The sequence below is a fragment of the Anas platyrhynchos genome, chromosome Z (genome assembly GCF_047663525.1).
Source record: "Anas platyrhynchos isolate ZD024472 breed Pekin duck chromosome Z, IASCAAS_PekinDuck_T2T, whole genome shotgun sequence".
In the NCBI taxonomy this organism is placed as follows: domain Eukaryota; kingdom Metazoa; phylum Chordata; class Aves; order Anseriformes; family Anatidae; genus Anas; species Anas platyrhynchos.
Window position 1 is genome coordinate 66027932 of NC_092621.1, and position 27754 is coordinate 66055685.

At 41.0% G+C, this 27754-nt stretch overlaps 1 protein-coding gene across 5 annotated transcripts in view; it reads right to left on the reverse strand.

Moving 5' to 3' along the window:
* Positions 1-25636, reverse strand: part of SNCAIP (synuclein alpha interacting protein) — a 90064-nt gene extending 64428 nt beyond the window's left edge. For 4 of the 5 annotated variants that reach the window (XM_072031009.1, XM_038170534.2, XM_038170530.2 and 1 more), the window contains exons 1-2: positions 25218-25471; positions 24984-25059 (exon numbers count right to left, since the gene is read on the reverse strand). The gene's annotated coding sequence lies outside the window, so the exon portion shown is untranslated. The other variant, XM_038170531.2, reaches the window with a different exon arrangement.
* Between the last annotated feature and the right edge of the window lie 2118 nt (positions 25637-27754).

The window sequence follows — 27754 nt, forward strand, 5'->3', positions numbered from 1 at the left end:
ACTATCTGGCTGATAGGCTGATTAAGCTTGGTTTCTCCTTCATAAATCCATGCTGACTACTGTAGCTCACCTGCTTAGCCTTCATCTCTCTTGAAGTGCTTTGCAGGAAGATTATCTCCATTGACTTCCTAGTCATTGAGATGAGGCTGACCAGTGCTGTTTCCTAGATTTTCCTTCTTGCCATTCCTGGAGACAAGGGTGACATTTGCTCTCTTCCAGTCATCAGGAGCCTCTCAGCTGCCATAACCTTTCAAAGATACTAGAGAGTGGCCTCACACTAGGATCAACCAGTTCACTCAGCACTCCCTGGTGCAAACCATCAGACTCTGTAGGTTTATGTGTTTCCAGTTTAAGTGCTCCCTAACCTGGTCCTGCTCCACCAAGGCCAAGTCTTCCTTGCTTCAGACTTTCACTCTGGTCTCAGTAGCCAGGGATTCCTGCAGCCAACCAGGGTTGTGAAGACTGAGATGAAGAAGGCAGTGAGTACCTTGGCATTGTCCATGTCACTTGTCACCAGTTCTCCATCTCATTCAGCAGTGGCCTCACATTTTCCCTATCCTTCTTTATGCTGTTTATTTATTTGCAGAAGCCCTTCTCCTTGCCTTTCACATCCCTTGTCAGAGTAACCCCAAGTCAGACATGGCTTTCCTGGCCCTACCTCTGCAATTTCAGACAGCAGCTCAGCATTTCTCCTGGGTTATTTGCCCCTGCTTCCACCTCTTTTACATTTCTTTGTCATGTCAGAATTCACTCAGGAGCTCCTGGTTCATCTATGCACTGTGTAGGCCTCCTGCCACCTTTTCCTGAACTCCTGATTGTTGGGAGCTCATTACTTGAGCTTGGAAGTAATCCTTGTGTACTGACCAGTGCTCTTGCACCCCTCTCCTCTCCAGAGCCATAACACTGGATTCTTCCAAACAGATCTCTGAAGAGGTGTACAAATTAGTATTGGAGGCTGTTCTTTTATCAATTACTTCTTCCTTTATTTTTCATTATTCTGCTAGTATATAAATCTGTGTGAAATTAAATAAAAGGCAGTATTATTTATCAGCAGTCCTGCCTATGAGGGGAGGTCCCAGTTGACTGGCAGCTAGCAAAGGTGATGCCAATCTATAAAAAGGGCCAGAAGGAGGGTCTGGGAAACTACTGGTCTATCAGTCTGACTTTGGTGCTGGGCAAGCTCACAGAGCAGATTATCTTGAGTACCATCACACAGCACCTACAGGACAACCAGGTGATCGGGCCCAATCAGCATGGGTTTACCAAAGGCAGGTCCTGCTTGATGAACCTACTCTCCTTCTATGACAATGTGATGTGCTTACTGGATGAGAGAAAGGCTGTGGATGTGGTCTACCTAGACTTCAATAAGGCTTTTGACACCATTTCCCCCAGCGTTCTCCTGAAAAAGGTGACTGCTCAAGGCTTAGATGGATGTAGGCTTCATTGGGTTAAAAATTGGTTGCATGGTCAGGCCCAAAGAATTGTGGTGAATGGATTTAAATCCATTCACCACAGTCACTAGTGGTGTCTCCCAGAGCTCAGTACTGGGCCTAGTTCTCTTCAATATCTTCATCAATGATTTGGATGAGGGGATCAAGTGCACTCTGAGTAAGTTTGCAGATGGCACTAAGTTAGGAGCAAGCATTGATCTACTTGAGGGTAGAAAAACTCTACAGAGGGACCTGGATAGGCTGGACCAATGGGTTAACGCCAACTGAGGTTCAACAAGGCCAAGTGCCAGGTCCTGCACAACCCCTGGCAATGCTACAGGCTGGGGAAAGAGTGGCTGGAAATGGACATGGTGGAAAGGAACCTGAGGGTATTGGTCAATAGCAAGCTGAACATAAGCCAGCAGCATGCTCAGGTAGCTAGAAGGCCAACAGCATCCTGGCTTGTACCAGGAATAGTGTGGCCAGCAGGACTCAGGAAGTGATTGTCCCTCTGTACTCAGCTCTAGTGCGGATGCACCTTGAACACTGTGTTCAGTTTTGGGCTACAAGGATATCAAGGTGCTGGAGTATGTCCAAAGATGAGCAACAAAACTGGTGAAGGGTCTACAGAACAGATCCAATGAGGAGTGGCTGAGGGAACTGGGGTTGTTTAGCGGCTCAGGGGAGACCTCATTGTGCTCTACAATGACCACAAAGGAGGCTATAGCAGGGTAAGGTACAGGCCCTTCTCCCAAGCACCAAGTGGTAAGATGAAGGAAAATGACTTCAATTTGTGCCAGGGGAGGTTTAGATTGGATATTAGGAGAAATTTCCTTACTGAAACAGTTTTGTGGCATTGGAACAAGCTGCTCAGAGAAATGGTTGAGTCATCAACCCTCAATGTCTTCAAGGAACATGTAGATATAGAACTTAGTAGCATGGTTTAGTGGTAGACTTTAGTACTGGTTTAATGGTTGGACTAAATGATCTTAGAGGTCTTTTCCAATATGAATGATTCTATGATTTCAAATGCTTACTGGATACCATAATGCTAGTAATGTAGGATATCCAACATTGACAACTAAAACCAAGGCAGAGAAAAACACCAATTTTTCTTTCCATATACATTTTTACAGATTGGCATGGTTTCAGTACTTCTAATTTTAGTGTCCTTCTCCTACATGGAAGTCTTCAACTGAAAAAAAAAAAAAAAGAACAAAATAGAGACAATAATGCTTAAAAACTTCTTAGGTTGTGTAGAAACAGGAATACCCATTGAAATAATTGTGGGCATAATCATTATATAAACAAGCTGCAATTAGGATGCACTTATCATTGCATTATGCTGCTCATTATGACCAAGATATCCTGTTTGTTCTGCCTGTTCAAAAAGAAACAAAACCACCACCACTCCACCCTACCCCTTACCCCTCCTTCCCCACCCCCCAAAAAAAAATAAAAAAAAATGCCATGAAAGCAATTCTTTATAGTGTTTCAAAAGGAAGCTGGAGCTGGTAAACACATGTTCTTATGGGAAATTGCCATAATCTCAACTATATCCCAGCAGGCTCTGAAAATATTTCTCACAAAGTCTCTTCTATAAAATCTAGAACATATGTACAACAGACTATGTTTTGTATCCTTTTAAGGAACTTGCTAGATTAATACAGAGGACCTTGCTCCTGCATTTCCTCTGAAATGTCTGCCTTTTCCTACAGGTATTCTGCTCTTTTTTTTTTTTTTCCTATTTACATGATTTCTGCACTTTTATAAGCCTTGACATAGGCCATTAATGTTCACATCCAGACCTATTTCTAATGCAGTATATCCAATACATAGTCTATTGATAAATGCATTTCAATACATTCATATCATTAAACTCCCACCATTTTTCCAGGACAATTATCAGAGAAATCAATATATACATTATTTTTTATGTGGTTGGAAGAAAGAGGTTTTGAAATTGACTGTACTTTTTTTTATTATTATTATTTTTATTATTACTATTGACCGATACATCAAAAAGAACACAAACAGATCAACAGTTCCCTTACTAATTGTCATTCAGATAAATATCTATAAGCCATTAGGGACATATAAAATTCACAAATTTCTAGATGGGAAATGATAACATCAATGAAATTTTTTTAAAAAGTCACCATTTGAACAATGCAGATCACTCTTTATAATCTAAAATGGACAGCATGATTCTCTCAGCTGTTCTTCTCTTTGCTACTTTTCTGAGTTTTCATCCTCTCACATCAAACAAAACAATTCAGTTAAAGAAAGAAAACAAGAATTACACAAGACATGGAAACATTCTAAATGCAACTGGAGAAAAATTAATATGCAGAAAATATATTGATTTTTTTTTTTAATTATTCTCAGTGTGTTCCTTTCATATCTCAAATTACACACCTAGCAATTAGTCTTCCTGAAGAGCTCTGTCACTATCATCATTGGCATCCACTATCATCTACTGTAATTACCTATTTTTACCCCAAACTAGAACCACTATCAGTCAGAACTCTGCTAGGACTACTGTGCATATTCTGTCTGAAAGAATATATCAAATCCTATATCAACTGATATTTTTTCAGAATTGTTCACCAGACAGATAAACAAGCATATCTCGTTGTCTTCCACTCAACATTGACCATGACAATTTGTGCATGTTTCAGTCATGTGTTTGAAAGACTACACAGATAATACAGGTAAGTGGGGGGAGAGGGAGAGCACTTCTGTCTTGATTAACTTACTACATTTGTACATGGATTTAGAACTTCTACATTCTGACTTACCAGTATTTTACTGTTACTTGCACTTACTCTATGTTGATGGAAATAGCTGCAGTAAATGCAGGGGAAAAAAAAAAAAAAAGAAAGAAAGAAAAAAAAAAGACATTTAATGAATGTACAGAAATTTGTAACCTATGCCCTCCATGTTGAAATACCACAGATGGTAAGATTAGTTTTTAAACCACTGTGCTTTCCTTTACCACAGGCAAAGATATTGCAGCAGTATTTTTAACTTTTTGGATGTCAGTTGGCCACAGTGACTTGCTACTAGAGTTGGAAACTAGACCACAGACGTCCTACTGCTAAATTTTAAATCTATCTCTTGGGTTTGATTCCACACTATAAATTACTTAAACAAACAGAAAAACTTTTCATTTGCACTTTTGTTACTTTCCATACAGGATTTTACTCTCCAAACTCCTATTCAGACTCCCCTGCTCCATTACACGTGACTCTTAAAGCTCATGATTTTAAGTGCTCTGCCTAAAGGACTCCAACTACTTCACTGGGTGTCACTGTTAATTAAGGACACATGGAAAGGAAATGAAGAAGCCAAAAAGCACAGCCTTGTTGTCTGGAAAAATCACCAGCATACATGGATATGGGTGACAACAGTAGGAAAAACTGGTGCTAGATAAGGCAATGTTTGCAGCTGAGAAAAATAGTCAAGTGCCTCTTACTGAAGCATATGAAGAAGCTGAATGACTCAAAAGTCATCCTCAAATGGATCAAAAATTGCGGCCATGATGTCAGAGTTTCAAAGGTAATGAAGAAAAAAAACCTAAAAATATTAAAAAGGATGATCCTTTCAAAACTGTTGAAACATGTTTTACTTTCCATTTATATACTCTATTCAAACTGAACAAGGTGTAAATCATTCATAAAGCTATCAAACTATGTGGTGAGAACTAGGCAGTTTAATAAAAATGAGCAGACATGGCTTAATGATAAAGCAGAATAGGTACAAATTAGTACTGATTTGTAATCAGTACTAATCAGTAATACAGTTACAAATCACTACTGATTTGTAACTAAGTTTTTTACTCACTGGTTGCTTCACTTTTGCTCCACACCAACTACATTTCTGTTTAATGCAACAAGAAAGGAAGATAAAAATACAGCTCTAATCTCTGATTGCCCTTAACTAATTTCCAATTCTGACTCCTACCCACCAGCCTTCACAAGTCAAATTATGCAACCATATCACTTAGGAGAACCTCTGAAAGAGGCTGTAGTGTAAGATACAGGAACTATGTGTCTGAGTTGTTTATCATATAAAGAGTAGGATTGAGCTATCCCTATTGAACTACCATTTCCAGTTCCCCCAACATCTCCACCTCCACTGAGATAATCCGCACTGCACTCTTGAACTCATCTGTGGTAACGACCATTGGGCCTACCAAAACAACGATCATGTTTAGTATAAGATGTTAACAGTGATTGTTGAAAGCATGTCCAGAGAAGGGCTACAGAGTTGGTGAAGGGCCTGGATAGCACGAGTCCTGTGAGGATCACCTGAGGGAACTTGGGCTGTTTAGTCTGGAGAAGAAAAAGCTCAGGGGAGACCTTACTGCTCTCTACAACTACCTGAAAGGAAGGTGTGGGGAGCTGGGGGTCGGTCTCTTCTCACAGGTAACTAGTGATAGGACTAGAGGGAATGGCCTCAAGTTGTGCCAAGGGAGGTTCGGGTTGGAAATGAGGAGACATTTCTTCTCAGAAAGAGCAGTCAGGCACTGGGACAGGTTGCCCAGGGAGGTGGTGGAGTCACCGTCCCTGGGGGTGCTCAAGGAGAAGTTGGACGTGATGCTTGGGGACGGGGTTTAGTGGGTGACATTGGTGGTAGGGGGGTGGTTGGACCAGATGATCTTGGAGGTCGCTTCCAACCTGAATGGTCCTATGATTCTATGCATGACCAAATACCATAATATTTGTTTTTTCACCAAAAATTAGAACAAGCAATATTTCTACTTCTAGTTCTAGGAGGGTGTAAAAGAATAAGACAAGAAAGGAAAAAAAAAAACTAACTCAAAATGTTTGGCAGACAGCAGCTTAGCTTCATAAGCAAATATTTAGTTATCCACAACTGACAAGTAAGCAGAAACACTGATTGGTTAGATTTGGTTAAAAATCTGGGCAAGTGATTTGCAAAAAAAAAAAAAAAAAAATCACTAATGTTATAATATTTAGTTTTTAAGTAAACAATATTGTCATAGGAAAGTCTGTGCTTGTGGGTAGTAGCACTATAATTTCTAGTTTTATTAACATAACTTTCTGCATCTATAAAGCACATCATCAGCCTTGGCATGTGACCAAGCTGCAAGTGTAGTCACTTCACTGGAAATAAATGCAGTTGGCTAGGCAATGTTGTAAGACAGTTATTCCAGTTTTCCAGAAAAGAAAAATTTCTTTTACTACATCTTTTTCCCACATATACATACACTGAAACAAGCAACAATACTCCAGATAGGATCTGTCCCAGTTCCAGGAAAGACAGCTTTAATACCGTTCAGAACAAATCAGTGCCAGTTGCAACTGTTTTAAGAGATTATTCATTTTACACCAGCTCCAATTTCTTCCATTCACTTGTTACAACGTAAAGGTATATTACCATTATATCTGGAAAGCAGGGAGAAACATGGATTTCCTGTTTCATACATCCTACTACACAAATGGAAGTGTTGCCAATCCCATAATTTGCATTGTGGAGTACTGTAGACTTTGGGAATCTTATGTGGCTAGAATGTTCATATGGTGTTTCAATTGCACAGATGATTCATTGCTTTTTATCATAGCTGCATAGTCTGAAAGAGAACTCTACATCGCAATGTCAATTCAGCATTTAACTGCCAATGATGAATATGATCTTAGGTTGCTTGCTATCTAAAAAAATCTGTCTTCCAAGAAGGACTCTTGATACTCAAAAGTCAATTGTAACTTTTACAAATGCTACAAATGCTTTTAGGAGATGAAAGATGATGTCTTTAAAATTGCAGAAGAAAAAAAAAAAAAAAAAAAAAAAGACATTACCTGCAGCTGTCAGACTCTTCTTGTCAGTGATTCAAACTCATGTAAAATATGAAAGTCCTTTATATTACCACCACTTTTTTTTTTTTTTTTTTTTTTTTTGTGAATAGTCACAATGTTATAATACTATATGTGAACTACAGTACAGATTCTGGGCTGAGTAGGCAGTTATGTAGACGTATACATTTTGTACCTTTACCACCTTAAAATGATACTGAATTTATAGGTGGAATAACAGAAGCAAGCGGACCCTAAATCATAGAATAATTTAGGTAGGTAAAGACCCTTAAGATCATCCACCTAATACTGTCAACCCACCACTAAACCATGTTGCTAAGCACCCTGTCCATACGTCTCTTAAATACCTCCAGGGACCGCAACTCTACTCAACTCCACTTCCCTGGGCAGCATGTTCCAAAGCCTAACCACTCTTTCTGTGAAGTTCTTCATGATATTCAGCCTAAAGCTCCCCTGGTAAAACTTGAGGCTCTTTCCTCATCTTCTATCACTTGCGACCTGAGAGAAAAAAACAAAAGCCTCCTGGCTGCAGCCTCCTTTCAGATAGTTGTAGATGATGTATCCCGTCAGCCTCCTCTTCTCCAGACTAAACAACCCCAGTTCCCTCAGCCAGTCCTCTTAACTCTTGCTGTCTTGTCCCTTCACCGGCTTCATTGCCTTTCTCTATATATGCTTGAACAACTCAACGTCCTTCTTGTAGTGAGGAGCCCAAAAACGAATACAGTATTCAAGGTGTAGTCTCACCAGTACCAAGTACAGAGCAACAATCACCTCCCCGTTCCTGCTGACCACACTATTTCTGATGCAGGGCAGGATGCCGTTGGCCTTCTTGGCCACCTGGGCTCACTGCTGGCTCACGTTCAGCTGTCTGTCATCAACCAGCACTCCAAAGTCCTTTTCTCCTGGGCAATTTTCCAACCACTCTTCCCCAAGCCTATACCACTGCATGGGGTTGTTACGACCCAGGTGCAGGACTCAACATTTAACCTTGTTGAATGCCATGTGATTAGACTCTAGCCTAGTCAGCTCCTTCTGCAGAACTTTCCTAAGTTCTAGAAAATTGACACTCCTGCAGTTCTTATCATCCACAACATTACTGAGAATACCCTTGATACCCTCACCCAGACCGTGACTAAAATGTTAAACAAAGCTGGCCCCAAGACTGAACCCTAGGGGATGCCATTGGTATCCGGCTGTCGAGTGGATTGAACTCCCTTCACTAGCACTCTGAGTCCAGCTATCCAGACAGTTCTTCACCCAGCAAACTGTGCACCTGTCCAAGCCATGAGCAACAAGATTCTCCAGGAGAATACTGTAGGAAATAGTATCAAATGATTTGCTAAAGTCCAAGTAAACAACATCCACTACCTTTCCCACATCCACTAAGCGGATCATCTTGTCAGAGAAGATCTTCAGAGGTCCTTTCCAACCTCGGCCATTCTGTGAGATCAGGTTAGTCAAGCAGGATCTGCCTTCCACAAACCCATGCTGGCTGCATCTGATTGCTCAATTGTCCCATGCATGCTGGATGATGACATTCAAGATGATCTGCTCCATAACTTTCCCCAGTACCAAGGTCAGACTGCCAGGCCTGCCATTCCCTGGTCCTCCTTCCTGCCCTTCTTGTAGACTGGTGTCACATTAGCTAACCTCTAGTCAACGGGATAGCTGGTAAATTACTGCAAGCAGTGAGCACTTCTGCCAGCTCCTTCAGCACCCTTGGACGAATCCCATCCAGATCCACAGACATATGAACATTCAAATGATGCAATAGGTCACTTACAGTTTTGCACTGGATTATAGGAATTTCATCTCACTCCCTGTCACTGTCTTCCAACTCTGGGGGCTGGGTACCCTAAGAATAACTGGCCTTACTAGAAAGGGTAGAGGCAAAAAAGGCACTAAGGACCTCAGCCTTCTCAGCTTCCATCACTGTTTCACCTCACATCCAATAAAGGATGGACATTCACCTTAATCTCTCCTTTGCTATTGATGTATTTATAAATGCATTTTTGTTGTCTTTTATTGCACTAGCCAAACTGAGTTCTAGGTGGGCTTTGGCCCTTCTCGTTTTCTCCCCACACAACTTCATGACAACTCTATCATCCTCCTGAGTTGCCTGCCCCTTTTTCTACAGTTCATAAACTCTTTTTCTTCATGAGCTCCTGAAGAAGCTCTCTGTTTATCCAGGCTGGTCTTCTCCCCTGCCAGCTTGACTTTCAGTGCACTGTGATAGCCTACTCCTTTACCATTAAGGTTTTGTTGAAGAAGATCTGGGCTTCCTGAACCACCTCACAAAGGGACTCTGTCAACCAAGTCTGTAAATAGGCCAAAGTCTGCTAACCACCTTCCTTACTTCACCAAAGAGTGAAAACTATCATTTCAGGATTGCCATGCCCAAGACAACCTCCAGTCATCACAACACCCAAAAGTCCTTCAGTAATTGCCAATAATAGGTTGGGTGGGAAAATTTCCCTAGTTGGCTCAATCACCACCTGTGTCAGGAAGTCATCCTCCACACACCACAGAAATTGTGGTCCCAAAATAGAGTTCATCTCTAACAGCCAAGTTCTCAATGCTCTGACCATTTATGAAGAATTTTACCCTCTTCAGTTGTTCAAACAGTTGAAGATCCAACACATTTGCAAATGCAGATGAGAAACTGAGCTTTGCACACATGCAGGGTGCTGGAGATTCACACAAAGAAATTACTAAGCTTATGACTTGTGGGACAGTTTCAATACGAGGTCACTTCAGTAAAACTGGAACTGCTAAAGATTGTAATGTCCCCTGTCACTATTCAAATGGTGACAGAGCTCATCACCAAAACCACTTACTAAACCACATTTTTTCCTGCAAGATGACTGAACATCCTATTTGCCTGCAAGTTAGTTAAAGCTTGTACAAATTCTCTAAAAATGTAGCAGAACCTTTTAAGCAGTTATTTCCATGATGTGGAAACTGAATCTAAATAAGATCCATGTGCTCTTTCAGAATCAGCTGGCAGGCCCACTAGGACAGAAAACACACTGTTGTGTACTTGTGTATATATGGAAACCAAGAGTGCACATGACAAGTATTTCACTTAATATCATGCAATGTTTAATGTACTACAGAGCCTAGAATTCAGATTTACACTGAACAACCAGGAAGGATTTGCCACTAATATAACCGAGATTCACCTACCAGCCTGCAAAACAGAAATGCCAAATCAACCAGTCTCAAAAGTTGAACTCAGGGGAAGGTAACTGAGACCCTAGATGTGGTGATATACGTCCGCTTTCCAGTTCAGAACTTTGAAAAGCTTCCTCTGATTATCCACATGCTTCAACCAGTGAAGGACACAGCAGCTCTGGCATTGGCTGACAGTTCAGCTTCGCCACCTCTCCCAGCCAGGACAAGACACCTTAGAGTATTCCACAGGGCAAGAATGATGTATGGAATAAAAAAGGTAACTATTGCTTTCTTAATATAAACTAAATTTAGACTTCAAAGCAAGAAAGAGAATAACTTCCTTCTCTCTGCAGAATTACAGTGATGTAAATACAGTACTGGCAATTTGTTTTTCACTTTCTCAATTTTATGGAAGTAATTTCCCTCAAAGCCAATTATTTATTATGCTGCCATCCAGGAGGCTCATGTCTTGGAAAATTTGTGATCTGCAAATATTTTTAAAAGATTTTGCAAGTACTATAATTTTTCAAGCATACTGTTTGTTTTAAACCTCTCCATATAGGGCAAAAGAATTTTTGAGTCTGTTGGTCCTAGCGAAACTTGCATTTTTCATGTTGCAGTTGGAAATCTAAAATACACTTAGGGAACATAGTATTACATGATACCTGTAGTTAAAACATTGTTTCACATTCTTCCTCATCACAGCCATCAATCTCAACATGTTATAAAAATTATAAAAGACGGATTTATTTTTGTCTTAGATCCTGACCTCTTGCTTAAAGAGCCAAAATTACAGCAACCGGCTGATACTGCACTATTTTCTTTTGCAGGTTCTCATAAGATTAAATTTATGATTAATCACACTGCACTATCCCTACAAGCAAAACAACCTCTGAAATTGCAAGATTTCAATAACATGTAAAAAGCAGTTCTGTTAAGGAGGCCTACAGAATGGCTTTTTCTTTTCTTATAGAAGTGGTGAATAAAAACAGTAAGGTCAATGAATGGAGCAAAACTAAACAAAAACAACTGAACCAAAGGAAAAAAAGTACATTTCCTGTCAAGCTATGAATAATTTAGACCAGAAGCAAAATCTGGATCAATCAGTAATAAAGCAGAACACGCATAAGGGTGAGAAATCTGCCACTGATACATTTAGGAGCATTGAATATACAAAATCTCACATTTCAATTGGGCAACTAGTAACTAGTTCATTGTATATCCTCTGTGCTTTAGAAGTATTTTTGTAAGCAGAGCTACCCAAAGTAGTCTTCAAACACGTTCGTTCTGAATATCCATAATTTAATACTAACAATAAATCCAGGTTGAAATCACATATTTGCATACAGATTGGATGATTGCATACAATAAAGCTTTCCCTGGAAAACTGTGATTGAGCAGAAATATCAGGAATTAAAAATTCAATTCTTCCGTTTTAGAAATGTGAAATTTGAAGGAAAAAAAAAAAAGGCTTAACAAAGTGAGCTTAAAAGGTATTCCATCTGTTTTTTTCTTCAATTCCTGCAGAATTTAAGGGGGGGGGGGGGGGGAAATTAAAAAGAAAAAAAACACAACACTTTCTCCTCCAAAGTGTGACTCCTTTGAGGGGGGAAGGTGGGGGGGAGAAGCCAACACATTTGTGATTACTAGAAAAAGCCCACTAAAAATTGAATTTATGACTTTACAAGTGAAAATATAGTTGCTGAACTAACAACCTCTTATATCAGTAAATTCTGTGTATGGCACAAATAAATTTTATTTCATGTTACCTATCTGCTCTACTTTAAATACCAATGGCAATGCAGGAAGTTCATAAATGTGAATACTCTAGAGGCTTACACGCATCACTGAGAACAGTAAAATGAATGGTTACACATCTGCAGTCTGAACTTTGAGATGAATACAAGCAAATTGTGAATGCGCATTTTTCAAATGATTGCGCTCATTATTTTCCACTGACTCATGGCTGTTGGCAGAAATGAATAATACATTTTAATATAGCATAGGGGTTCAACAATCAAATACAAAGAGTATGTATGGGTATTTATCCATCTTCTATGCATACATAGTACTAAAGCTATAGGTTGTCATCTGTTTTTAATACTAAAACACCAAATAATTTATAATACAGAACTGTAAAATATATATAGAACACTGCATCAATCATGTACAAGTACTAGTGCTGTTCAACATTTCTGTAAATCCTCCATTAAACTTAGATTTGAGACTGAACCAAAGACTTATATGAATCAAGTCATGGTTGCTTGGAACACTGGAACAGAGGCATAAAATGTTGTTCTATTTCAGGTCAAGACTATTTGCAGTTCACTTCATTATTTCAAAGAACACTAGTGACTGAAATACAGCACACTCCACATTAAAGATAATGCTTATTTATTTTCCTTAATTCAGGAAGCAAACTACTAAATGGCAATTCGGGTATCAGCTGACGGAACTGAGTTGTTTGATGCCATGGGTACTCTCCCAATGCAAGCAAAGAAACAGCAGAGCTTTGGGCAGCTATTTAGTAACAGTGCCAAATAAGAGGGAGTTAACTATCTGAATGCCAACACAGTCTTGCTTTGCTCCTCTTACACATTCCACATCAAGTCCCATAATGCACCATAGACCTTTAGTCAAGACAACAAGTGTGACTTCCTTGTATGAAAAACACAGGAAAATGAAAATTCAACCACTACACCCTCAACAGCTGCTAGAAGTGCATAGCCGATGTATCACCATTCCACAACAACATAAAACTTTACCAAAGTAAAGAAATACTACATGAGAAAGCGTGTGTGAGCATGGCGATATTTCCTTAAGCAAAACTTCAGAAGCATGAATTTTCAGGAAAATTGAATGTAACACCGAGAAAATTAATGGTGGCACATCGTTCCCAATCAACTCCAGAAGAAAGGGATACATAGAAATATGCATGACATTTTGTTTTAACAGTAGTCTAATAGTACTCCAGGTACAATTTGAAAAGTACTGTGCTGTAAAAACGTCCGTAACTTCTTAAGTATTTGGCAAAGGTAATGAATATGGATATTCTGTAGAGCTGTTGCAAGTTCATGAGCTACAGAAATAAAAAAAGATGCCTTCTTTTGGTAGCCTAGCTCTCGTGCAAAATCCAAAAATAATACACCCTAGCAATGGCATCCACCAGGAATCAGACACTTGGCTCCAAAATAAGATGGAGCAGCAAAGGGCTTATTTCAAGTACCACGGCTAATGTAGGCTCCAGCGCTCACGTTAGGATGAAATCAAGCATAGCAGAACTCAGTCTTTCCAAGCCATGTGTTGGTCTGGGGGGAGGTGGGGAATTCTGTGTCAATGGCTTTATAGAGCAGATGTGACTCATTGCACTCTCATTTAACATCAGAAATTCAGGTCTCTCCTTCTTCCACTGAATCAATGGCAGAAGCACTGGGGGCTCAAGCACTGCAGTAGCAACTGTACAGAAGATATTTCTACAGTCAGTAAAATCAGTTCAGCTAAGTCATAGTGTCTGACACTGCCATTTCATGACATGATATTCACATCCTGACTTTTGTTTGTCTCCTTAGTGCCATGCAACACCCTTATTCAACTTATCTTCCACAGTGGCCCTGATCACAGAAAAATATGGAACTAATTTAATCAGTACACTATCCCCATAAATCTTCCTAAGCTTCTTTTTTCACTGAAGAACACATTTCATCTATAACTGTTGTTTCAATAAACCAAGTAATGTGAGATATCATTGCTCAACATATTTTGAATGCTGACAGCATCTTTAGGATATGTTTTTTTCATTACTATTATAATTATTTTTAAGATCAGAAAAAGGTTTTTTTTTTTTTTCAAACACTTTCCTACATCTTTCATTTTCTCATTAAAATTCCTCAGCTCAATTCAATAATCATCCATTAGAATTTCAACACCCTGTAGTCCCATAGTGGTCTGTTCAATTACTTTTAGAAATATCTTGGGAAAGTACTAATGCCAAATGGTACTCTCTTAAGTTTATAACATTCAAACGCTGTATTAAAAATCAGTAATTTAGAGCTTGCCTCATTTATATTTGCCTGCCAATATATATATATCCTGAATTTAGTTCCATGACAGTTTTTTTGCTTCATATAAGCTTTAATTATAAATTCAAGGGAAAACTCCTATGTAAGTAACATTCCATTCAATGGTCACAGTATGTGGAGTGTATCCACTGTTTGCACAGAGCCCATGCACTGCACTGCTCACATGCTAAAGGAGTCTTTCTCTGCTACCTGGCCGAGGCCAAACCACTTTCCCACTCTGTTCTCTATACTCTATTACCAATTCTTCACACACACATACCTTTTAAAAACAAAAACAACAAAAAATCAACAAAACAAGCAAACAAAACCAACAACCTTTGGAGAATCATGTCTACTGACCCATCACTTGCATGCTGAAATTCACCAGGATGTTCAGCAGTTAAACTCTGCCAACCAAGAGTACATGCAGATACAGACTGTACTTCAAATGCAAAGAGAAATGTCCCAGTGATGTAAAGTGGGCTTTGCTCTCAGCTGGGATCTGGTGCACTGGTGAGTAACCAGCAATACACTTATATTTGGTAAATGAGTCAGCCTCAGGAAGGGCACATTATGCAAAGCATGTATCTAAGTATACTGTGGCCAGAGCCAAAACAAAACAAAAAGAAACCAAACAGAAAACCAACCCAAACTCTGAAGTTGAAAGCTTTTCCACAAAAACTCACTTTTCTTGTTACTTAGACCACCCCGCTTTCATTTGAGACTACAGAATGAATTACATAAATTTGGTTGTATGCATGTATTACTACAGGTACATACTTTTAAAATAAATGTGTACTTTTGAAAACCGTTTAACAATTTTACCACAAATCAAGGCATTCATTTCCAACAATTAACCCTGGAACTTGACCATTAACGTCTATGCAAATGTCTTCATTTTGATAAAATTAAAATGGACAAAGGACAAAAAACGTAAACATTTTTTCACATTCTACTCCTTGAACAGAGCCTATGATGTTGCAGATTAAAATTATTAGAAGTCAAACCAGTAGTTTCATAGAAATTGGAAAATTCAGAAATGAACAGCCAAATTATTCTTGAGAGATATGTGTGCCCCTGAGATCAGGAAGTAGTCTTCTTAAACTGTCCTGGCTCTTTTTTAATTAGAATAATTGGAAATAGACTGCCACTGCACTTCTGCAATTATACAGTGCTGTGTTATGATAAAGTACTGCTCCACTGCTACGAATACTACTTGTTTTAAACCATATGGGCAGCAGGTACAACATAATATTGACACTCAGAGGTACAGACATTAGAACTATAACAAAAATAAATTCTAACTGTAGAAGTATTGCTATTATTTTAAGCTGTACTTTAGTAGTGTCTTCTTTTACGGATTCTTAAAATCCTCTAAAAATTTAACATAGTTTCAAAACTGAAATTTAATTAATAAATGTCACCACATCCAAACCTACCATATTAAATAATGTGTGCATTTGGGACAATCCTTTACTCATATTGACTTTGATATAGTCTAACAGAATTATCACACTTTAGTGTTTTTCAAAGGGATACGTGCCTCATACAGGGCACAACCAAAGCTATTCAGAAAATCAGGAAGCTATTTTCATTTCTTCTTTCCCTCTTCCAGCATTCACCTAGCCAAGTCTTGCTTATTTTAGTTTGTCTGAGACCTAAACTGAATGGAAGATCATTTACATCTTCACAGCATTTTAAAGGATGCACATCAGTATTGTCCAGTTATCTCACCCGCAGTTGTTAATTCATCCACAATCTCCATTAAAAGATAATAAAGCATTATTGACCCCATCTAGAAACTAGAAACAGAGACAAAGGGACTTATATGAAGCCACAGAATAGTGCACTAGAAGGGATAGGATCAGAAACGGCATATAACATTTCCTGTGTATCTGTTTGTATCTCCACACCGTGTTGATCACTGCCAGAAATGGGAGACAGCTCTCACTGCAGTTCATTTCCTTTACATAGCAAACACCCAAGAGACTTAATTTAGGCAACCTGAATGTGACAGCATACAGGTTTTGTGGCCACCTGCCACATAATAAATTGGGTTTCTTGCTTAGCATCATACAAGACCACCACCACAGAGGCAGGGACACAGACTGGTCAATGTTGCCTTGTCTGTATTAATTACAATGACATCTCTTTATTGCACAGTGCTTCCTTGCCCATTATCTGTGCGCTTGCCAGCTCCCCTGTCAAATGAGTCAAGATACCTGTTAAACATCCCTGACCACTATGCAACCTGCCAAAAGGAGGGAGAGTGAGGGCAGCACAAACTGGCACAGTAAACCCTCTCTCTCATGTTTTGTTTTGTTTTTAATTTGAGAGCACCCAATTTTGTAACTAACACATCTTCTACCTATTTATGTGATTTCCAATGATGGCTGTTTTTTCCTCAGGAGCTTCACCTGCAACGAAACACCGAGTTTTCTACCAGCACATAGCCAGCTTTGTGTGTAGAGCACCATCCTGCAGGAGGGCTCCTGTAGCATTATGCAGGATGAGTAAGGGGAATGAAGAAGACAAAGCACCCCACAGGTAATGTACTCAAACTGTAGCACCTTCAAACCGTGAAGGTGCTGGTGCTGTTCAGGAAAGGGCTAAATCTTTTTCGTAATGCAAAATAATAGGTAATGTTAGATTTCCATATTACAAAATGATACTGCCATAAACAATTCTATTACCCCGGTTCCCAAATACATTTTCTCCTCATTTTACAGAAGGATAAGTGAAAAGCTTAAGATAACTCATTCAAGGTCCCCTAGTGCTACAATCAGACTTAGCAGGTATATGCTTACATCTTGTGCTCCATCCAATCTACCAAAGCATTTTCCTCTGGAGGGCATCAAGTACGACCATAGTGCTTTTTTTATTTTTTTAAGGAAAAGATAAGTATTAAGGAAAATACTTAAGGAAAGTACGTCCACTTAAGGAAAGATGAGTATTTATTTCAGTACAATCATTTATCCAGAGACAAAATATTTTCTTGGCAGATAAGTAAGTGCAACATTCCACCAGGCTGAAACGCTCAGCTTCACCTTATTCTTCTACAACATGCCTCATGTCACAGAAACATATGCCTTGTTAGAGTCTATTTTGTACTCCTCTTTGTCTGACAATACTCACTTTAATGTGAAATATTTTCATGGCATGAAAAAACTTGCATGAAAACATCTTTTTACGTCCTAACCTCAGTTTTCAAGCCATCTTTTCTAAGGGTCTTAGTTAAATAATATGGAAATTACACAGTAAAAAGAAACTGACAGTCAACAGATCTTTTCAGACTATATCCCTAGATACAGATCATTTTTGTTGTTTTCTGTTGCTTTTTGTTTGTTTGCTTTTAAGTCAGAAGGGAAGTATATTTCTGAATAAAAATTACTAGAGTTTAATGTGGAAGTACACTTGCTGCTGCCAAACTTTGCTCTCTCTACCTTAAGTGGAAGCACATTTCATTGAGAAGGCTGTGGATTAACTTAATTAATCTGACAAAGTAAAGAAATAATCATTATTACACCCATAATAAAATAAAATAAAATTTTCAAGGAAAGCTCAGCAGGGCAGGGCTCTTCCTTGAAATATATATTTAAAAAAAAAAAAAAAAAAAAGATACTTACACAACAACACCTTCTGTTGAATATGCAAGTCCTTTCAAAAAAGACATACAGTGTTGTATATATGGTAACAAATGTGTTTTATGTAGATTCACAAGTAGCCACATTACTGTAGTAACTGATATTTTTCACAAAAATTATATTTTTTTTTCATATAATTCTGCTCTAAATTCAATGCTTTCATGTAGAATATTATACAATGATAGCTTTCTGACATTGCTCTGTCAATCCGGTCTCTTGTATTGATTTTACCTCTTGGAAAAACCTGTGACCTGGGACTGGAGGTTAAGGCTGAGCTAAATAATCTAACTTGGAAAATGGACTATAACATGAATTTTGTAGTGGAACATTGCCAGAAGTCTCTGCTATCTTTTGGTGCTCTCCCTATAATTCCCTGCAAAGGAATTCCAAAATAAACAACTAAAATCAGTGGAAAAGAAAATTAGACAGTATCAGTGCAAAGAGTAAGGGACACACATGCAGATGCAGAGCATCCACAGACAACATAGCAGAGAAGTAGTGGGCATGAAGTCATGAATTGATTTCAACATGTGCAGGAGTATCCATGGTAGTGCTAATCTAGACAGCACAGTTAAAAATAGCAGTGAGGACAGATGAAAGCGGCCATCAGCATGGCTTAATGATCTGTCTGGAAGGGCTGGACAGCCTGCTCTTACATCTAGGCTGGCATGTCTTCAAACCATTTATACATTAAAGGTAGAATTACAAGATCATCTAGTTTGGAAAAGATCATCAAGTCCAACCATCAGCGTGACCTACCAAGTCCCACCACTAAACTATGTCCCTTACTGCCATGTCCACACGCCTCTCAAATACTGCCAGGGATGGAGACGCCACCACTCCCTCGGGCAACACCTTCCAATGCTTGACAACCCTCCCCTGGAAGAAATTCCTCTTAGTGTCCAATTTAAACTTCTTCAGTGGAGGAGGGAGGACCTTTTTTGGACCTTGGACCTTTTCAGCTTGTTTTGCTTTTTTCCTTTTCTGAGAACTCTTGTAGTCACTGTCAGCTTTGTCATCATCTGCTCCTAAGTAGTACAGATCTGTCCACATGAAGCTGCAGTCACGCTACTCACTTGCAGCGTAGACACATCCAGAAAAATGTGCTACTGTAGATACATTCATCTAAAAACTGCATTTGCAAAAAGAAAAGCCTGGGAACATAGTGTAAAGCATATGGGACCTGATGAGGAACACATGCTTGAGAGAGTGTCCATTTTACTAAATTGTATCAGCAGGGCATGATCTCTCTTAACACGACTTGCTTTCCTTGAACTGCTGGAGGACATGAGAAGTTGCTGGTTGGCCTTTCTTGGCCAGAGTCAGGACAGATTAATCCAAATGTTCAGGTACAGTGACTCAGCCAGTTTTAGTGTGTAATGCAGAGATACTATTATACTCTCCAGGCAGCTGGAGGCAACTGTATTATGTGTAAATGGCGCTCACTCATCTTCATAAAGGACTAATGCCAGATGCCTAAATCCTAATCTAGGGAGGCACTTTCGTTATCTGCTGTTTCAAGGCCAGTTATTTCAGAAGCATATCAAGACATCAATAACGCTTTCAACCATAATCGCTGTTAACAGAGGCAGAACTTACTGCAATGCAGGAACCCAGCAGTTGATAAAGTCCTTTAAGTTCAGGACCTTATCCCCTCAAACGGTGGTTTGTCATATGGGGAGCGGCAAACACTAAGGAGACAGAGGCCACTCAAGGACTGCTCACGACAGTTTGTCCAGAAGTGACCAGAAGGATTTACACACATTCATAACCTGTATACTGAGTGATACACTCCAGGGAGATTTTGTGCCCATTTTGCTAAATCACAGCCAGAACATGAGTTAAGAAGGAACACTTCTAAGTGTTAAGTCTTAAGGCATGCTTAGTTGCCTTAAGAGGGGAGTGCAAAGACAAACAAGCTAGTGTTGCCTCAGATAATAGCACTTCTGGTTGGAATCAACTCACAGCAGCAGGGATTACATCAGGGCTAATTTACCACAGGAAGAAGTGAGGTAGTGAAAAGCAGAAAGTTTTGGGCACACGGATAAGAATCCGGTGCTGCTGTCTGTCTGCAGAAGCCCTGAGCACACGCATGGCCACGCTCCACTTCGCTGTTCAGACCCAGGCATCACAGCATATGGTCACAACTAAAACTCCAGACGCTTGGGCAGCACTGCTGCCCAAGGATTGTTCTGTGAGGTAACTTTAATAAGAAGTGCAGAGAGGTAGTGAGTTAACTCCTCTGCAATGGGAACACCACAGTAAAGAGCAGAAATACAGTCCCACTGCGTTATTTGCTCATGTGCTTCATCTGCGACCTTCAGGAACAACTGTGAGGAAGTGGATGAGGGTTTAATTCCTCTCCTCAGTCTTGGAGATGACACCTTAAGTTGGCACATGCGGTATGAAGAGAAACACATTATTAAAGCTTTTCAAACTGCTAAATTTGTGTCACATATGCCTGCAGCACATTCATAATGCTGAACAATAAGTAATGATTTCATATTAATTTCTGAGATAATGGTGCTCCCAAAACTCTTCTGAAGAACTGCTGTATTGAGCTGTTTGTAAACAAGGCCTTCCTGAACCTAGAACTAAAGAGTGAATTTAATGCCAAAAGTAGCATCATTACCGTTCACCAAAGATACAACGTGATACACTAGCACAAATGAACATTAACAGGAACATATTGAACTACATGCACAGATTTCAACATTTAATTTTTGGAACAGCACCACATGCTCACTAACAGAGCATCACAAATTTGGTTCTATTTTACCTTGTGACTAATTGCTGTACCAGCATTTTTCTTCTCCAAGATCTGTCCTGTTCAATCAAAACAGAAACTACTCTTATCATAATTAGACTTTAAGAGGTGGTTCTCCCTTTCCTAAGGGTGCCCTAAGATGCCATACACGAATAATTAATAGAAGCATGTATATGGAGCGATAGAAACAAACTCAGCCTTCTGAGAATTATGCTATCAAATTGCTGTAAGGAAGTACTGCATCAAGATGTTATAGAGTGTATCATATTCAAATGGGCAGTGAACAGCTGAATCCTCCTTTGTCTAACCTGTTGCTCGTTTCTTAGGTACATTGCTCCTCTTTGTTCACATCTGCCAGAAGACTGCCCGTTAATTTAGACATCGCTGATGTTAGCCAGAGGGTCCAGGGTTCTACAGATATAAAGCTAAAAAACATTGACAGAGCTCAAGATTGCAGAATGTATTCACATTTGCTTACATTTATCCATCATAAAAATCCTTCACCCCTAATTTAAAGTCTGGTTTAGGTTAATCAAAAGCAAATAATTATTTTTTTTAAGTATAACTCCATTTCGTAGTGATTCCATTCTGTTATTAAAGGTAAATTTATGCCCATGTCCTAGCAACAAGCGCAAATATTGTGCTCTATCCAGCGCTCAACATGTGAGTTACTAGAATGACAATTTCCTAATATTCAATGCAATTAGTACATACATCTTAGGACTACCTGAATGCACAAATGGGGGAAAAAATAATCAAATGTCTAGCCTAAGCACAACAGAATTGCGGGTCAAAGAGTATGACATACAGCCTATTTACCTTGCTAGTACTCTTCTGCTTCTGAATGCACCGTATTTCCTAGTTGTGCTTTGTTCTCTCTCTCTCTCTTTTTTTTAAAAAATTAAATCTTGGACACAGCACTTACAAACATTCACATAAATCTCTCATCATGGTGAAAGCTTTAATATTCAAAATCTTGGGCCAAATCAAAAGTAATTCTTAGGCTTTTTATAAATTTACTACTGTGACTACAACTGGAACTGACAGTGTAGCATACAAAAGGCAGAATATTTACGTTTGTATTTTATGAAAGAGAACATGAGATATGTACATGCATGTTGAAACACGCCAGCAGTTTTATGTTGTTAGTCTGGATAGTTAAAGGTTTTTCCCATTTTTAAGAAAAATGCCCACCATTACAGCCAGATCCCACAAAAGACCTTATGGATGAATAACCAGCAGGGCAGCATAACTCCAAATTATAATCATGTGCATAGTGTTGTCATGCACATGCAAGAAAGCTATGCAGCACAGATGTAAACACAGATTGCTAAAATGGTAGAGTTGAAGGGAAGTGTTAAGTTCCTGACTATAATTTCATTTTAAAGGACAAGTTCCAAACTGATAGAGTAACAATAGAACAGATGGGGAGGGAGGGATTTATACACAAGGAGAGGTCATGCAATACATTGTATTGAGTTTAAAAGATAAGTGAGACAATGCCTTTTTCTGCGGTATAAACAAAGAAAAATAATGCCAGCATTTCAACTGCAATCAAGAACTGGGGAGGAAACGGAACTGGAAAGGAAATGCTTGGGGCAAACCTTACACAGCTAATGCAGCATTTTAACCAGAAAAATACATTTTCAAGCGTTACTCAATAATTCTATATGAAGTGCAAATAGGCCAAGTTCATATTCAAAATAAGCTTTCATAAATGCTCCTTAATATACAAGAAAGTATACCTAATGAATGACTGTCACAGCTGCCAAGCTAGGACACCTAATTTGTACTTCTCTTTAATAACTGAGAGATTTCCACACCTCAGAATCACTTATAACTTTGGAAGATGAGCTTACAGTTCTGACTCAGACAGGTAAGCAGCAGGTGATATTTCTACTGGAACAATTAATTAATTATTTTTCCCCCATTGGTTAAAAACTCTCCTGGGACCTTAAATCAACAAGGTATGTGATGTATGTGTTTATCCTCATGGTTCCCCAGTTCATTCCATTGTGCACACAAATCTATTGCACAGCTACGTTTGCATTGAAAGAGATATTCCCTTGTGTTACTATGCACCTGCTCCATGTAAGCCTATCTTCTCTGCCTCCTTTGAGAAGCCGATATATCTGCCAGAAAAAGAGCAAGCCTGGACACAACCTTCTTGCAAGTCCTCTTGCCAATTATCTCAGGATTATTTCCCTTGGTTTAGCTATGAGCCTATTCTGATGAGTGAAAAGAATGGCTACACACCCTTCCAAAATCTATTAATTCCCAATGCTTTCTTACCATATTTTTCATCTTGACAGTGAAAATATACACCAACTGTATAAAACCTCTATTTTCTAGGTAAAACACAGCAAAACATTGGCAAACTGGCTTCTTACAAAAAACTTTAACCTCCCCACCCCCAAAAAAAAAAAAAAAAAGAGAAGTATTCTTTCACTTAACAGCAATTAACATGGCTTTATAAGGGAAGAGGAGAAGATTCCCGTTCTGCCAGTTTCAACTGTAACCCAGAAAAGATACAGACTTTCTCTCCGTAAATAAATCAAAAAAATATTTATTTAAATTGGATTTAAAAACCAAGCCGTAAATAAAACTGAAATCAAAATGGTAGGTTTTCCTCTCTCTTTCCCTCCTCCTTCCTGTAACCGTGCTAGTGATTCACAGATGGCTTCTGGAGCTTCAGGCAGGTAATCAGAGACAGCCGACCATGGGAACAGAGCTCTGCTGCACATTCCTTCTGGTCAGCTGAAACACCCAAAAACAGAGTGAGGGGAGATAACGCACTGCATTCCCCAAGGACTGCTGGAACTACTGGTCTTTGTGCTTGTGCACTGAGAAGTGCAGTACGCCCACACTGGTGTCACCACTCCAAGTACATGCGACACCAAATGATGCCACTGCTACGAGTGCCAGCACCCCCGCACTATTCCCAACACATCTTCTGTGCTGTTCTCCACCACAGTTGTGTGTCCCACGCAGGGCTGCTTCTGCCTCTGCACTCCAGCAACTTGCTGGCATCTCACCACAGCATCAGACAGCGCTGCTCAAACATCCCTGCTGCAGAGGACACAAACTAAAGCAGCTGCAGCAAGGCTGTCACGCTTTCCCTTTCCTGCTTCTAATCAAGCAAACGTCCACACAGGATGAAGCTGCCATGAGTGCAGACAGAACAGGGATGTCCTGTGTGAGATGGTGAATGGTACCACCGTGGGCAGTATCCCACATCAGGTTTGCTTGGGAAGAAGAAGTGATCCCAAAATACCACGGCCACCTTGTACTACAGGGTTTTGTGTGGGGACAGGTTTCAGCTCCCAGTAAGGCTGGACAACTGGGAAGCAGTGGGGAAGTAGGAGAGACTTCACACCTCCTTGAAGTTCTGCTGATGCCTTGCCAAATATGATTACAAAGAATGTAGATATTTGGGATCCTTGTTCCCCGATCATGAAAAAAATGAATGATAAGTTACTCATCACTTCTTCACAGTACCCAGGGGAGGTTCTGCATCTCCAAAGATACCATTCATCACCTCGTCCAACTGGTCTACCTTTCACATGTGGCTCCTAGGCTCAGAATTGTGTCCCAGAGAAATCAAGTCATACTTCCCGCATCATTGTGCGTCCTCAGAGAAAAAACACGGCTAAGGACAGGAGCCATTCCTACCTAGTTTATCACCTTCTACATGACTTCCTTACCTGAAAAACCACCTTTCTCCTTACGCTACAATACCAGCTACAATATTTTGAGTAGCCCACACTGGGCTACCCACTGAAACCAGCTACTGTCTGACAGGCCAGTCCCTTGGAGGCTTCCCAGATTGGGAGATAACTCTTCACTGGCCCCTTCCCCTGAAACATGCCTGTTTTACCCACCCTCTCAGCCAGATGCAAGCCACATCCCCTTTTGCTGCACATTGAGCCAATGGCATAGATCAGAAATCACAAAGACCCCAACACCCTCACGGATCTGCTGGCTGACGGGATCACCAGCGACCGGGTGAAACGCAGCAGCCTCCAAGCCAGTTTTTTGACACCGGGGAATGTGCAGACGGAGAAACATACCACGCCTTGCGAGGAGCGCTGCAAGTCATTCCTTTCCGCACCGGGCACGGATGCTGCGCGTTAACCGGGGGGGAATCTGTAGAGGCAAAAAAAATAAATAAATAAAAAATCGCGATTTGGTTGTGGAACCAAGCGGCGAGAGACCCAAGTTTCTTGCTGACAAGCGGGCGGGTCAAACCGCAGCTGCTCGGGCTCAGCCGCCCTGCTCGCCCGCTGCCTTCCCCCGCTACTCACCGCGGGGTCCCTGCGGACCCGGTGCCCGGCTGAGGGCTCCCCGGGCCGGGGCTCCCTCAGCAGCGCCCGCCACAACCACGCCGGAGCCGGACGGGGAAAGGCGCCGCGGGGCCGCCGCCTCCTTCAGCTTCAGCTTCAGCTTCAGCTCCCGGTGCCGCTCCCGCTCCCGGTGCCGGTGCCGCTCCGAGCCCCCCGGCCAGCGCCGCCCCCTCCCCGCTGCCCCCACAGGGCGGCCCCGGCCCCGCCTCGCCTCGCCTCACCTCACCCGCGCCGCGCCGTTAAACGGCCGCGCAACGGCCGCCGCCGGGTGATGGGGACGGCGCCGGGCCCAGGTGACGCCTCCGCGGCACGGCGCGCGGGGGGACCCGGCCACGCCCCCTCCCGGCATGGCCACGCCCCCACGGCCGCCTCCTCGCCCCTGGCCACGCCCCCCCCGCGGCTCCCGGGGCGGCGGCCGCTGCGTCACAATGCGGGAGCGGGAGGGGAGGGGGCGCGGGGACGGGGCCACGTGACCGGCGGCGGGAGCGGGAGGGGAGGGGGCGCTGCGGAATGGGGGGGGGGGGGGGGGCTGGGGGCACTGGGGGGGCTTTGCTTTATTTATGTATTTGTCGTTCTGATTGTTCTGTGCTTTTTTTTTTTTTTTTTTTTGGCCTTTTCGAACACCTTTTTAGGTGTCTTTACGTTTTGTAAGCTTTTTAGGCTTCTTTTTTTTTGTTTTGTTTTTTTGTTTTTTTCTTTTTAGGTTATTTCTTTTAGCCTTGTAGACTTCTCTTAGCTTTTTCTTATTTTTTAAAAAAGTTTCTTTTAGCTTTTTTTAAATCTTCTTGTAGCATTTTTAGCTTAAGTTTTCTTTTGCTTCTTTTACCTTTTTTTTTTAGGTTTTTACATTTTCAGCTTCTTTACCTTTTTTAGCTTCTTTCAGCTTTTTAGCTTTGTTTTTAGCTTTTAGCTTGTTTGTAGCTTTTTTCATCTTTTTTAGCTTTTTCCTTTTCATCTTTTTTTTCTCTTTTTAAAATCTTTTTTCTTTTCATCTTTTTTCTATCTTTTTTAATCTTTTTTCTTTTTATTTTTTAAATCTTTTTTCTTTTTATCTTTTTTTCTTTTCACTTTTTTCTTTAACTTTTTTTTTTTTTTTTTAATTCATCCCCCTCCCTCCCCCCACCACCTTTTTTTCCTTTTTTTTTTTTTTTCTTTTTCAGTCTCTTCTGAGCCCCCCCACCAGTACCACCTCCAGCACCACCATGGAGGGGGCCACATCCCGCCAGCACAGTGCAGATCAGCCCTAAAACACCCCAAAACTGCCCAGGAAGGGGGGAAAGTCAGGAAAAAAAAGGCCTTAAATCACCGGTTTTGGCATAAGGGCATGCTCAGGGCTGCTCATTCAATGCCTGCAGACACAAGGCCTGCGGAAAAAAAAAAAAGAAACTTCTCCTTACTGGTCACTCTGTTCCCAAAGGAGTAAGATGGACTGGGAATGTGTTGCATGTTGTTTTTTCTAGCACGTTTCTGCAGGATCGTTTCACGGTTCGCTGCGCGGTGAGGCGGAGGCTGGTGCTTGGGTAAGAGCTGTGCAGCATGGGCCGGGTGCATGCAGGAGAGGCTGGATCTGCGTGGGACAGCAGCGTCTTGAAAAGCTGAAGCCTGTGCCCATTATCGCGGGTCTGTGGAAGTCTGTGACGATCACAGCATCCATCGCTGGTCACATCCAGTGAATTCGGTGACTGCTCTCGTGAGGCCCCAGCTGGAGCCCTGCGTTCAGCTCTGGGGCCCCCAGCACCAGAAGGACATAGACGTGCTGGAGTGGGTCCAGAGGAGGGCCACGAAGATGACCAGAGGGCTGGAGCACCTCTGCTATGAAGACAGGCTGAGGGAGTTGGGGTTGTTCAGCCTGGAGAAGAGAAGGCTCCACAGAGACCTCGTAGCGGCCTGCCAGTGTCTAAAGGGGCCTGCAGGCCAACTCAGCCCACGCCGTTCTGTGGCTCTGTGTTTCTGTGATGATATGAGAAAAACTCTCCCTCAGTTTTGACACTTCTAAGAGGTGACCTCCAGCCAGGTTTAGAAGCATGCTGTTTGATAATACTGCTCACAAAGATGTGGCTGTGTTCCAGTTAAGGCGTGAAGCCCATAGAGACTTGTCCTGCACAAGCTTTTGTTGCCCTGTGCAGGACCAGCTAGCTCTCTGTGTTTGTTCAGGAAATGTGCAGCCCTCCTGAGGTGGGAAGAGTGGGCAGGAACAGCAAGGAGAAAGCAGGAACCTGGGAGAGACGGGCCCAGGGATGTGCAGCACATCCCTGTTTTTCTCCAGGGCAGCAAGGCTGGGAAGCAGCGTTCTGCTGCACAAAATGTTTTAACAGTTGGTGAAGCTCTAGGGTTTAAGTACTTCATATGTAAAAGCAGCCAGTGGACTCCCAGATGGTGACCTAGGACTGCTGGCGTGTGATATCCCCACCACAGAACATCGCAGACGGTATCATATTAAGGAAAAACTAGCAATTACAGAGAAAGCGCATCTCCTGAAATAACAAAGAACAAGCTTT